The sequence below is a fragment of the Neofelis nebulosa genome, chromosome 14 (genome assembly GCF_028018385.1).
Source record: "Neofelis nebulosa isolate mNeoNeb1 chromosome 14, mNeoNeb1.pri, whole genome shotgun sequence".
NCBI lineage: Eukaryota > Metazoa > Chordata > Mammalia > Carnivora > Felidae > Neofelis > Neofelis nebulosa.
In genome coordinates, this window is record NC_080795.1 from 12,924,463 (window position 1) to 12,937,120 (window position 12,658).

Here is a 12,658-nt window from a genome sequence, read left to right on the forward strand (position 1 = left end):
TGCTCTGCAAAAGGCAATGTCAAAAGAATGAAAAGACAAGCCACAGACTGTGAGGGAGAAAATATTTGCAAATACGTATCTGGTTAAGGATTGTTACCTGTATGTAGAACTCTTAAAACTCAACAATAAGAAAATAAACAACACGATAAAAAAATGGACCAAAACCCCAAACAGATACCTCCCACAGAAGATATTGTAGGGACTAAGGGCCTCCTCAAGATGGGCACTGTGGTATGAACATTATTTTGAGTTAAAATAAATCCAAACCCACCAGATTCTAGAAAAAATCTTTGCCTCTCCCTCAACTGCCTGCTTGTACCAGAAAGAGAGCTATTAACAGAGCCTCCCCCTTACCTAAGAAAATTACCTACATAATCGGGCAACTTTTGTTTTCCAAACATCTCCTTTCACCTTCCTGCTAACGGTCTTTCTCCTTTTTATATCATCAGACCCTAGCCCTCTCCGTAGCTCATATAAGCATCGTGTTGCCTGCCTGTCTTTGGAATTTCCATGTCTGTGTGGATTCCCTGTATGTACATTATTAAATTTGATTTTCTCCTGTTAATCTGTCTCATGTCAATTTGATTCTTAGTCCAGCTGTAAGGTTCTTGAAGGGTAGAGGAAATTCTTGCTGCCCAACACTATACAGATGACAAACAAGCACATGAAAAGATGTTCAAGATCATATGTCTTTACGGAAATGCCACTTAAAACGAGATAATACTACACACTTACTAGAATGGCCAAATTCTGGAACGTTGACAATACCAAATTCTGGCAAGGATGTGGAACAACAAAAAAATTCCATTAATTGCTGGTGGGAATGCAAAACGGGACATCCACTTTGGACAACAGTTTGGCGGTTTCTGGCAAAACTAAATATATTCTCACCGTACGATCCAGTCATCTTGCTCCCATCTACTGACATGAATTGAAAAATTACGTCCACAGGAAAACTTGCATGTGGATGTTTACAGAAGCTTTCTTCATAACTGCCAAAACTTGGAAGCAATCAAGCCTTCAGCAGGTGAATGGCTAAATAAACCGTGGCATGCTCAGACAACGGAATTATCAATCAGCACTAGAAAGAAACGAGCTATCAAGCCATGAAAAGAATCTCAAATTCATATCAGTAATTAAAAGAAGCCAATCTGGGGGCACCTGGGTGGCTCAGTCGGTTGAGCGTCCGACTTCAGCTCGGGTCATGATCTCACAGTCCGTGAGTTCGAGCTCCGCGTCAGGCTCTGTGCTGACAGCTCAGAGCCCGGAGCCTGTTTCAGATTCTGTGTCTCCCTCTCTCTCTGCCCCTCCCCCATTCATACTCTGTCTCTCTCTGTCTCAAAAATAAATAAACGTTAAAAAAAAATTTAAAAGAAGCCAATCTGGAAGGGTTACTTACTGTACAGTTTCAGCCAGATGATATCCTGCAAAAGGCAAAACTATGGAGACAGTAAAAAGATCGGCGGTTGCCAGGAGTCTGGGGTGAGGGAGGGAGGAACACGTAGAACACAGGCATTTGGGGGGCAGCGGAGCTACTCTGTATGATACTACGGTGGTGGACACATGCCATTATACGTTTGTCAAAACCCATGGGGGATGTTGACAGAGGGAGAGGCTGGGCCTGTGTTGCCGTAAGGGATATGTGGGAAGTCTCTGTACTCTCTGTTTCATTTTGTGGTGGGCCTCAAACTGCTTTAGAAGAAAAAATAAAATCTATTAAACAACAGCAACCACTAGGTCCTATGGTTGTACACCCAGTTCTTTTTGCGGCCCAAACTCTTGCCGTAGACTTTAGATTGGTCTGAGCCCTACCGTCATCTTGGTGTGGTTTCCTGCTGGTCTCAGGGCACCGTGAGTCTGTGCTGGCCACTGCGTGTGGATGCTCAGCCCTTCTGACCCGGGCGCCACAGGGCCCTGTGGCCAGCCTTTCCCCGGCTTCCTCAGACATCAAAGAGCTGTGCTGCCAGCCTGCCCGGCTCACACTCTCCTGGCTCCCAGACGGCATCTCATCTTCTTGGCTCTGACTCCTCACCCTTAGCCTCGTGTGCTAGCCCCGTCTGAGAGTCATGATCAAGAGAGATGTTAGAACCAAGAAAAGCAGACAGACACACATTCTTTTGTAAACACACACCCGGTTGCCCACCTAAGCAACAGCTGCTTGAGGATGGAGGATAGGCTTCCATTTTTTTTAAACCAGGATATCATGAACATTAAGAGCTTAAACTGGGAAAGACCTGTATTTGGATTCTATACTATAAACAAAGCTGCTATCAGCATTCTTGTACGCGTCTTTTTCATGGACGTTATGTTTCCATCTCTCTTGGAAAGGATTTCTTGAGAGGAATTTCTGGGGCATGAGTACTTGTTTAGTTTTACGGAAAATGGTCAGAATGTTTCCAAAGTAGTTGCATCATTTTATCTTTTGCCATTTGATCTTGGAAAAGTTCACTGAGCCTCTCCGGGTGTTAAGTTTTCTCTCCTGAGGATAAATGGAGATAATAATATCCACCCTCAGGATTTTGAGAGAATTTAAAAATAAGCTATAAGGATAACAGAGAGTGTGGCACAAAGTAATTTCTCAATAAAAGCAGGTATTCTTTTTCGGTTGTCATTCCTGATTTTCTGAACATTACTTTATGGAAAATTCCAAAGCTACCGAAAAGAGGACAGTGAGCACCATAAAGCAACTCCTAGAGCTTGTAAGTCACATTTTCTGACCCTTACTGAAGTAATGTATCTGAGCACACATTAAACCATTTTTGAATGCATTTCACTGTAAGTTTTAGACATTAGTACATTTCCCGCTAAACACTTCATTATATGTATCATTAATTAGAACTCAACATTTGTTTATGGCTCATTTTTTTGCCTCTGAGGTAAAATTTACATAGATATATGTATATTAAATGTATCATTCTGTGGGTTTTGACAGATGCATAAAGTCCTGGAACTCAAGACTCACCAAGATACAGAACTTTTCCCTGACACCAGAAAGTTCTCTTACCCCTTTCCAACCTCATTCTTACCACAACAAGTCAATAGTTCTTTTTCATTTTTCAACTACACAGATTAATTTTGTGTGTCCTAAACATTCACATAGTATTTACTATATTGTCTTTTGATAAGGCCCTTCTTGCTCAGCCCAATATTTTCATGTTCATCCATGTTTACTACTTTATATAATTATGCTAGCATTTATTTACCTTTTCTCTTACTTATGGGCACCTGGATGCCTTCTGCATTTTGCCTCTTCTGAATAAAGCTGCTATGAACATTCTTGTATAAATCTTCTGGTGGTCATGTTTCATTTACCTTCAGGAGGAAGTCTTTAAAAAAAAAGTTTGCTTATTTAGAGAGAGATTGAGAAAGAGACAGAGAGAGCACGTGAGCAGCAGAGGAGCAGGGAGAAAGGGAGAGAGAATCCCAAGCAGGTTCCACATTGTCAGTGTAGAGCCTGACATCGGGCTCAGTCTCATGACCATGAGATCATGACCTGAGCTGAAATCAAGAGTCGTCGCTTAACCGAAGGAGACACCCAGTTGCCCCCGCCTTTGGGTGGAATTCTTGAGTGGAGTTGCTGAACCGTAAGTATTTGTTCAGTTTTTTGTAAAACTGCCAACGGTTTTCAAAGGAGCTGTACCATTAATAGTCTCACCAACTCCTGCTACTCTTTGGACTTTTAGCCACTCCAGTGAGCGTGCGGTGGTTTCTCCTTGCGGTGTTAACGCCCGTTTCCCCCATGACTGACGATGTTGAGAACTGCTATGTGCTTCTTGGCCACACGCATGTCTTCCTTTGTGACGGGCCCGTTCAAATTCTTTTGCCCATTTTTTAACCGGGCTGTTCGTGCAGCTAGTGTCACTGCTGGCAGGACAGAGGACAGAGGCAGCCAGACACCCTGATGGAGAGACAAAAAGAATAAGGGAAGGGAGGAGGCTAAGGCCGCAGGACGTGGATCTTTGCCCGCGAGTCCCAGAGCCACCCGGACGCCACTCCTCTCGTCCGTGAGGCTCGGCACCCATCTAGTTTGCTTTTTGCCAGGCTGCACTCAGGGCAGTTTCCTGCTGTGGAAGCCTTCACAGTCCACTCACACAAAAGCCATGGAGACTGTCTTAGTTTTGAGTTTTCCCCCATGCGAACCAGGACAAGACTTGCGTGCCCGGAGCTCATGTGGGAGGTGATCTCAGGAAGCGGCCCAGGGGGTAGGATTGTGAGCGGAGCGGCCAAAGGCGGGCCAGTCGGTGGGGGGTGCTCTGGGTCGCTGCTCTTTGGCCAAGTCGGTGGGGGGTGCTCTGGGTCGCTGCTGCAGCCAGCGAGGCTCCTTTCCAGCAGGGCTTCTGTGAACCCTGCAGCGAGCCTCTGAGCGCTGTTCACAGCAGGCCAGTCATCACCTGGATGCTGCTGACATGAACCCTCTGCGCTTCCAGGTCCCACACTGGCTGAGTCTTGCACAGCACTGGCTGTGACCCGCGGGCCCAGGCATGTGACCAAGCAGAAAAGGGCCAGCTAGCACACACTGCATCCTTTCTGAGGACTTCACACTGGAGATGGAGGAGGGCGGTCGCGCTCCGCAGGGACAACTTAGCAACTCCCCTGGGCGCTGACACTCTCCTGTAAAGTCGGTCACCTGCTGGCTTTGGCCTCCAGGGCTCCCCTTGTGCCTCCTTCCCCCCTTCCCCCCCCCCCCCCCCCCCGCTCTCCCTGGGGCTCCTGACTTCTGCCCACTGCCTTCTCCCCACTGTCAAAGTCCTCTTCCTCCCCCACCCAGAGCTGGCTTCCCCTTTCTCTGAAGCATGGGGTACCTGCCACTCAGGTCCTGGGGCTCAGCTTCTACCCCAAAATAGGTATATGCACACATCTCTTCAAAAAAGGCAGCAACTCAGGGCACCTGGGTGGCTCAGTCAGTTAGGTGTCTGACTTCAGCTCAGGTCATGATCTCATGGTTCATGGGTTCGAGCCCTGCGCTGGGTTCTGTGCTGACAGCTCGGAGCCTGGAGCCTGCCTCGAGCTCTGTGTCTCCCTCTCTCTCTGCCCCTCCCCAACTCGCGTGCGTGTACTCTCTCTCTCTCAAAAATAAATAAACATTAAAAAAAAAAAAAGGCAGCAACAAATGACATTGATTCTCATTTTCACACTCGATTTCCACAAGCCTGTCCTGCCCAGATCTTGGTTGGCTTCTTCGCTCACTTGGGCTGTCGTCACTCTTGCCCATCACAGCCCTGTCTAACTCTGTGCTCCACTGCACCGCCCCTGTCACCCGGTTGGGAACAAGAGCTCTTGTTTTCTTCAGAGAGACAATTAGGTCACTTGATGAGGAAGTTCCCACTAAGAGCAATGGCTTCATGCCACTCAGCATCAGCCCGTCAACTCCTGTTTTCCGTGTACCTGCCCTGGGCCGGCGCCCTGACCACTGCCCTCTGCTCTATCTTTCCTCTTACATCCACAAGAGCAACGCTTTGCCTTTTAATTTTCCCCACGGCTCTTAAGATCTACCTCGATCCCTGCTTCTGCTTTTTCTTCTCGGCCTGCAGCAAACTTCCGCTGTGTTTAACTGAATATATGTATGTAATTCAATACATATTGAAGGTAGCTGAGGTGTACCAGGATCCCACAGCAGCACTGCCACATTATGATGAGCACGCAATTCTGCAGCCGAGCTGCCCGGGTCCAAATCCTGGCCCTGCGATTTCCTTAGCTGTTTGACTCAGGGCAAGCACTTACCTTCGTTCTAGGCCTCGGTTTACTCATCTTGACAGGGGGTGCAATAACAGTACCTATCTCATAGGGCCGAGGGAGCGATAACAGATACAGAACCCTTAGAGGGCGCTGAACGTTTTGTTATCATCACCATGATGTGGCTCTGTCAGGGAGACGCAGATACCACCTACAGGATTTTGCGGCTCCTTTTGCCTCAGACTTTTGTATCCTGGGGGCAGAGCTGCCTTGACAGGATAAGGCATTTACTCACTCCTCTAACCAGTGGGGTTTTCAGACTGCGCAGGGGAGGTAGTTTAGAACTAAATGTTAAGGACAGAGAGCAGATATGGATACATCCCATGGAGATGTGCTATCCTCTATTGCAACTTGGAAGACGGACGCTTTTCTTTTCTTTTTCCTTTCCTTTTCTTTTTTTTTTTTTTTTAGTGTTTATTTATTTGTGAGAGAAAGACAGAGTGTGAGTGGGGGAGGGGCAGAGAGAGGGAGACACAGAATCCGAAGCAGGCTCCAGGCTCCGAGCTGTCAGCACAGAGCCCGACATGGGGCTCGAACTCACAACTGCGAGATCATGACCTGAGCCGAAGTCAGCTGCTTATTGACTGAGACACCCAGGCGCCCCAAGACAGATGCTTTCTTATCTATCAGGCGGGGGGCGGGTAGCAGAGTGGTGCATAATAATGACTTTCCTGGAACCTTGTAATCTCTGACCGTTTGGTGCAGCAAGAATGACTATAACGTATGCTACCTGTTTTTATTTTAGAGGGGATTTTTTTCTTCTCTTTTTATAAAAATGGTTATGACTTTTATACTTTGCATCTTCTGAAATCTCAAAACCGAGACACAGCAATGTCTGCATCCTATTTTCATCTGAACCCTGCACTTTCACTGAGTTTTCATTTTAATAGTTTAATGGTAGCGGCTTGCATTTAGCGATTACATGTCACATGTCAGGAACCAGGCGTCTCGCACTGATTATCTCATCCAGTCCTCCCGGCAAGCCTGTAGCGGGGCAGTCCACAAAGCAATGAATTGGGAGCTCTCTGAAGGCCACCATAGGCCACATCATGGCTCTCCCACTTTTTCGTGACGTGATGGCAGAGGTATTAAACTTCTCTGGTTTTGTTTCCTCACCTGGCGAAAGCGCTCAACTGTCTTCCCCATCGGGCTGTTGTAAAGAATTAAGTAAAACACTTAAAACATCATGTGGAATACAGTAGGAACAGGTCAGTAAATATAAGCTGTAATTATGCAGGTGAGACAAAGGAGAGCACGGAAAGAGGGTTCAGTGGCTTCGGTCACACAGCTCATTAGCTAAGGAGCTGGGCTTAGCAAACGGGCAGTACAAATCTCATAACCTCTATGGTGTCGTATATCATGTAAACCCAAACTGACTGTTTTTGTTCCTGTGCTAAATAATTCTGAGAAGAAGCATACTAGACAGTGTTGAGGCCAAGCAAAAATAACTTAGCCGCTTACTCCAGGAAATAATTGCTCCTGGGAGATAAGACTGAACCAACTCAAATTGCTAATTTATCGAGACTAACATATTATTCATCAATAGCTACTGTAAGACTCTCTCCTCACTATGCCAACCCATTCAAAAATGTTTTGACAGGTGCTCACTCAGCTGAGCACCTGACTCTTGATTACTGCTCAGGTCATGATCCCAGGGTCATGGGATTGAGCCCCCCAAAACTGGCTGGCTCTGACCACGAAGCCTACTTGGGATTCTCTCTCTCTGTCTCTCTCTGCCTCTGCCCCTTTCCTTCTCATCCATGCACTCTCTCTCTCTGTCTCTCTCTCTCTCTCTCAAATTAAAAAATATATATATATATTAAAGGGGCGCCTGGGTGACTCAGTCGGTTAAGCATCCGACTTTGGCTCAGGCCATGATCTCATGGTTCATGATTTCGAGCCCCGTGTCAGGCTCTGTGTTGACAGCTCAGAGCCTGGAGCCTGCTTCAGATTCTTTGTCTTCCTCTCTCTCTGCCCCTCTTTCACTCTGTCTCTCTCCCTCTCAAAAACAGATAAAACATTATATATATATGGATATATGGATATATGGATAGATAGATAGATAGATAGATAGGCATTACTTCTGTCCAATACCAACTAGTTCCTTGCTTTGCCGAAAATCACTCAGCCGAGTCCCTCAAATGCTGTCAATATCCCCTGACTTCTCCCTTCTGACTCCCTTCTAAGACTGTCAAGGTGGTTTGTGGTATCTGGGGGGGTCAATAGCCAACAGTCCTGGAGAAATCCCTGGCTGTTGAGGCCCAGGGCCCTTGATTCGTGAGTGGGTGCTCCCTTGGGGACCCCACAGTCTTCCACTCAGGAATCTCTTCAACTGTGAGAATTGATGGGACCCAGGTTCTGTCTGAACTCCTGATTTCTTTTCTTATTTTGCTGTTGCTGAGTTTATTTTCAAATAAGTTTGTCCCCTAGGAATGAGAAATCAGTTTAAGAATCCTTTCATTATCTGATTAAATATGAACATTATTATCGATGGTAAAATGCCTTGATAAATGAACACCTCTACTCCATGTATGACCATATGCCCTCCTCACTTTCTCCTGTGAGTCTAGGGAGGAAGTCCTAAGGGAGGGATGGGCACAGCCTCCAGAAGTCCATCCTGCAGCCAACTCTAAGGATTGATGAGTTCAGTTCTCATCAGACTGACGTTCTTTGGGACAAACTTTGGCTTGGGCCACCTTCTCAAAATTGTGTAAGAACTTTCCTCAGTCTTATCTTTGTATCCTTGAGAAATGTTTTCTTTAGTCTCTTCTGCCTATTTTTTGGGAATTTCCTTGGGCTTCCAATTAGTGATGACTGGTCAGTAGGCATACTCTAGAGACAACGAGTTGTAGAAGTTGTTCAAGAAACGTTCCTACTGTCTGTGCAGTTCTCATGGGATTTTCTGTGTGTTTGGCCCTCTGGGACCAACACTTGCTCCCTCAAAGCTTTAACTTCAGTGCACATCTCTCCAACTGGCATAAGTACACCGTGTTTGAATGGGAGTTGCAATGGCCACTTTGAGAAACTTTTGACATAATCATCATTGTCTATTTGAGATCTACATTAGAATATAAATGGGAAGAAACCGTCAGAGGGATCATCTGCCTTATTGATCTAAAAGAGAGATTACTTTATTTAAAACAGGAGATTCCCTTTTACTTTATTGTGTATGCGCCTAAGTGTTTTGTCTGAGTGTATGCATGTGTGTGTGAGTGACTACATGTGTATGAGTGTGTGTGTAAACGAGAGACTGGTCTTCCCTGCACACCTTTCCTCTCTGTGAAGGAAGAAGGTAATTAGCTTTTAACAGTGATGATTTCATATTTGAAGTCAGCTCTCTCTCATGTCTTCTTTTTCTTCCTCTTCCATTTTTAACTTCTCTCAGAAAACTTGGGGAATTAATGGATCACACATTTTTGAGGGTCATTTTTTAAAAAGAAGACTCTTTCATCACATAAGAGTAATTTAATCATAGCTTATAAAACCTCTACATATTTTTCTCTGCGCTTATTATCTCATAAAAATTATTAGCTTAATATTTTAGGTAAGGCAAGACTTGGGTATAATTTCTGTGATTAAAATTTGAAAAAAAATCCATATTAGCTCTATGGGCCCAATAAGTTATTACTGTAATGGCAAATGATTTAATGTTAAAAAAAATATAAAATTGTGCTTGGTCCAATTAAATTTCAATTATGAATATCCTTTAATCCGGTGAACCTCATGAAATTGTAAGGGCTTAATATGTTGGTGAATTTTGTAATTTCTAGACCTGTAGTTAACTTTAAGACCTTAAACTAATATTAAATTAAGCTCATTAGTGAATAACGTATGTTTACCTTGACCATTTCTAAGTAAGAATAAAAAGGGCAATTATTGTTCAAGAAACATGCTCTTTCTACAGTGTTCTTCTGACTTTGGAAGGAAGAAATATTTACTCATATGATTGGAACAATGAAACTGAGTCTTAGTAAAAATTTAGTAATTCTTTTCGAGGAAAAAGGGTTTAAATCAGGCTAATTGTACTGACTGTGATTAAGTCATTTGGCAACTAATTAGATTTCTTAGAGAACTGGAAATGTCAGTAGTAATCAGCTAGTATCTATATTATATACATTGAAGTTTATTAACACTGTACCTTCATGTCTTCAACTTTTATAAACCCAACTCAATAAACAATGGTGGTGACTGCTTATTAAATTTTAGCTGGCTCTTTTTTTTTCACCCCATTTTAAATTCTGAAAGCAAATATCATTGGACAATTCCATTACTACTCGGTTTTACCATCAACATGGAGAATTCAACCAAATTGTGTAAATGTCTTCCTTTTTGAGCACCTCACATTGATTTATTTTTAAGATGGCCATAAAAAATGTATACCTTTTAGCAATTTGTGATGCTTTTGTAAATATCTCATTTTGTAATGCTGTAAAATAATACATTTACCACACAGTAGCTCTAAAGGCATGTTAATGAGTTCCTGTACTAAATCCCTCACTTTATTGCTGAGGGAACCAGATCAGAGACACTCCGGGACTCACCTACAGTTATCAGTGAATAAATGGCAGAGCTGGGCTTATATCTAGGCTTTACCTCAAATCTGGCCCTTTGTGCATGGCCTCAGAAGCTAGAAGCTGAATCAATTCAAAAAGCCCATTTAACTCCATATGACATTACACGCCATCTCTTTTTAAATGGGTTGTAGTTCAACAAAAATGCTTATCCTTGATGAAAAATCAGCTGGTCCAGAAGGGGCGGTTTCTCCCAATATAGTACCAAGCAGTCTCTGGTGGCGTTTTCACATCTCTAGAGACATAAGATAGAGTCCACTGGCTAAAGAAGATAGAGGATCCTGAAACTCACACTGTCTGCGGATACACAAGACACAAAACTTCTCCATCACCTAAGAGTTGATCAACCACTCATACGTACTTGACTAAGCTATGGGCGTGTGATGGTTGGTCCAGCCGGACCGCCCCATACATCCTTTGCATTACAGCCTGGTGAATCACCCTCCACCTGTGGTTTGATCATTCCAGCCACCCCACCGCCCGGGCTCCAGCTCAGAAACGTTCAATGCCATGCTACTGAATTTTCAACTTTTTGATTTGACATTCAGACTTTCCAGGATATGGCCTCGGCTATCACTTTTTCCTTTTCCTTCCTTTCTCCCTCCTTCCTTCCCCTTCACAAATGATGATCACACATTGTAAAAGCCTCTATACAAGTGCTGGGGATTTGCTGATGAGCAAGACCAACTCCATCCCTACCGTTCTAAAATGTGCAGATGAAAGACATAGACAGATGAGGAACTTCTTCCAAGTGTGATAAGTGCTTTGATAGAAACGTATGGGAGTGAGGAGAGCATGTCCAGGGAACCCCAACCAACTGAGCAGTGTGATTTCCCTGAAGAAACAACACCTGAGTTTAAATGTGCAACTATTAATCAGCAGAAGAAAGGGCTTGACCTAATTTGCATTTTACTCACATATAGTTTATACAATTAAGTATAATTTTCCTGAAGGCTATACATTCCATGCTTTTATCTCTCTGTTTCTTTGCTTATTGTGGTTCCTCTGTCTAGAATTTCTTTCTCTAGTTCCTACTTATCTCTGCATGTCAAAGTCCTATTTCTCAGGATCCAAATCAAATGCCACTTCCTCTGTGAAGCCTTCTCGATTGCTCTCTGGACAGTGATCTCTCTCTTCTCAGCTCCTACCACCCTTCATTAATAATCTCATTTTTTTAAACATTTATTTATTTTGAGAGAGAGAGAGAGAGCGTGTGCACGCATGCATGAGCAGGGGAAAGACAGAGAGAGAGAGAGAGGGAGAGAGAGAATCCCAAGCAGGCTCCACACTGTCATTGCAGAGCCCAGTGTGGGACTGCATCTCAAGAACCATGAGATCATGACCTGAGCCGAAACCAGCAGTCAGATGCTCAACTGACTGAGCCACTCAGGTGCCCCTATAATCCCATTTTAGAACAAACCATTTTCAATCTTGTGTTTAATTTCTTCTCTATATACCCACTGGTGATGATGGGTCCTTTCATGTTTTAGAATTCTCATTTATACACTAAGCCATTTCTTAAAGTGAATTCTGAAGTTAGTTTTAAATACTGTAGGTAGCTGCTGCTTTTACTTTTCACATCCATTTGGATTTGGAGTTGAGGGTACTCTTATGATTTCCTTGTGTTTAATAAATCATACTTGTACCCATAAAGACATGGGTTTATTTCCTAGCTGTTTATTAACTCAGTAGTAATTCATCATATCAACAAATTCTCTTGCGTTATTTTCTTCTCCTTGGGGAAAATGATTTAGCTATAAATGAGAAGACTAGAAATCAATATTGGTTTCGAGTCCTAAAAGTAAATGCACATTCTTTTAATTGAGTGAGAATATTCTTTCTTCTCTCTACACACACACACACACACACACACACACACACACACGGCATTCTCAGTAATTCTCAACACTCAGTTCGGTAGCATTTCAACAAGTTCTACGCATGGAATATGCTCTTGTTAAAGAAGCTTGTTCCTAGCATCCCGGCCTCATTTCTACCAACGAATATGCTCCAGAATGTTTTTTTTATTATTATTATTACAAAACAAGCTGGAATAAATCCAGAGCCTTTACCAAGAAATACTCCTTGATCATCTTTTTCCCTGAGGAGGGTATAAGTGGATTAGAGCACTAAAAACAGGAAATACTTTGGAATTTGCTGAAAATCCGTGTGGGAAAATAATAACATGAAATATTATTCTCTTAAACTTTTTTTCCTGAAGATCACGCTTCAGGGAAGGAACTAATAAACATATTTTTCTTGAATTGCATCATTATATTATTCCTTGGAAATGATAAACTTACTCTAATAAATGACAACGCTTCCTTGTGGCAAAAAGAAAGATTAGGCATAAA

The 12,658-nt window shown here is 43.4% G+C and overlaps 1 long non-coding RNA gene across 1 annotated transcript in view; it reads right to left on the minus strand.

The window, feature by feature from the left end:
- Positions 1 to 1,300: 1,300 nt before the first annotated feature.
- The window catches only part of LOC131494938 (uncharacterized), a 151,333-nt gene continuing 139,975 nt past the window's right edge, over positions 1,301 to 12,658 (minus strand). Inside the window, exon 5 of the long non-coding RNA XR_009253663.1 lies at positions 1,301 to 3,898. This is a non-coding gene — a long non-coding RNA (uncharacterized LOC131494938). The remainder of the gene's footprint in view (positions 3,899 to 12,658) is intronic.